The sequence below is a fragment of the Bactrocera latifrons genome, unplaced genomic scaffold (genome assembly GCF_001853355.1).
Source record: "Bactrocera latifrons isolate USDA-ARS-PBARC rearing strain unplaced genomic scaffold, ASM185335v1 scaffold_1131, whole genome shotgun sequence".
Taxonomy (NCBI): domain Eukaryota; kingdom Metazoa; phylum Arthropoda; class Insecta; order Diptera; family Tephritidae; genus Bactrocera; species Bactrocera latifrons.
Window position 1 is genome coordinate 39,212 of NW_017534555.1, and position 1,392 is coordinate 40,603.

Genomic DNA, 1,392 nt, shown 5'->3' on the forward strand with positions numbered 1-1,392 from the left:
TTAAATCTATTTAAAACTTACCTTCCTCAACAATTTAACGGCGAAATATGCCTTTATATAAAATGACAGCTAAAACATGGCTGCATAATATTTTAACGTGTCATTGCACGAAATCTGGCATATTTTACAGCCATTGTAAATAATTTTCCGCGTGTTTGTTGTTGTGACTTTGCACCAAGTCGATAGGTTTGCAAGAGTTTTGCAAGAGCAAGAGAACTCTCCTAATGTCAGGTAGCGCAGGGATGCGCAAAATTTTAGTTCTCAGAGTTATCAATGTGCGTACGAGGTCTAGAGAAATATCATTTGACGGAAAGGAGGGCATAAAAAGTTCAGAAAAAATACAAAAACATTCGTGCGAAACTTGGTGTTCATCGCAGTGTTAGAGATAAAGAGATCTTGAGCTTAGTCAACTAAGCAATTTCTAGATTGAATGGCTATCAAAAAAAAACAAAAAAAAGTACACGGATGGATGTGTTGACGCCATTCCAGACCACGAAAAAAAATATAAAACAATGAAAATCTATTCGATGAAACGTTTTGTTATTTTGCTCCTTTATCCGCACATACCCATTTTTGTTCTTACGTTTTCCCATTTGTTGAGGATATTTTATAGTACCCCTGTGAATACGTCTATTAAGGGTTTCGCCGAAAGTATTGTAACATTTACCAAATTCAAATTGATTTACTATCGATAGTCCGCTCGATAATTTTGTAACTCTATTTCCTTTCCTTATCGCGGTGGGTTAGACTTGACCTGTTAGTAACATTTATTTTAATTTATGTAATATTATAATTCGAGAAGATTAATTACATCTCTTATTTACTCCTGTTTCAACGATTGAATGTATTGAAATTTGGAACTGTACTTACAGCACTACATTACATTGTGAACGTGTTGTGTAACTTGGGATTTTTAATTGATCTTGCATTTTGTAAGTAGAAATGGCTCAAGAAAACGAATTGCCGAGCAAGGAAAGAGCGGTTTCAGGAGATGATATGTCGTTGACATCTACAGATAGGAGTAAAGTTTTAACCGAAAATATTCAATCGAATGGTATGTTAATCGGCTTTATGTAATATGTCTATTTTTAAAGCATTTCTTGACATGGGAGCGTAAAATTTCATAAGGGCCTAATAAATCCATTTTACTCCTTCTATTATTAGCACACATTATAGTTTAACGTAACCTGCAAGTCGCACGTGATTTAACACGTAACGTTTGAAATGAGACGCTATGTATTATCACCCATTTCGAACAAAGCATAAGATTTTTCTTCCTCTAAAATAAGCAAGATAAAATTTAACGAGAAGCTTATGGAGATATTCCTTGTTATTTGTTGTTTTTGAGTCTACTTTGAAGCTAAAAAATTGACGGCTTGTAAATAAATTAAG

The 1,392-nt window shown here is 33.8% G+C and overlaps 1 long non-coding RNA gene across 1 annotated transcript; it reads left to right on the forward strand.

Annotated features, from left to right (window-relative positions):
• The first annotated feature begins 695 nt into the window (after positions 1–695).
• LOC108975296 lies at positions 696–1,055 on the forward strand. The gene is made up of 2 exons (XR_001993858.1): positions 696–756; positions 873–1,055. It is a non-coding gene; the product is annotated as an uncharacterized LOC108975296 (long non-coding RNA).
• Positions 1,056–1,392: the final 337 nt, after the last annotated feature.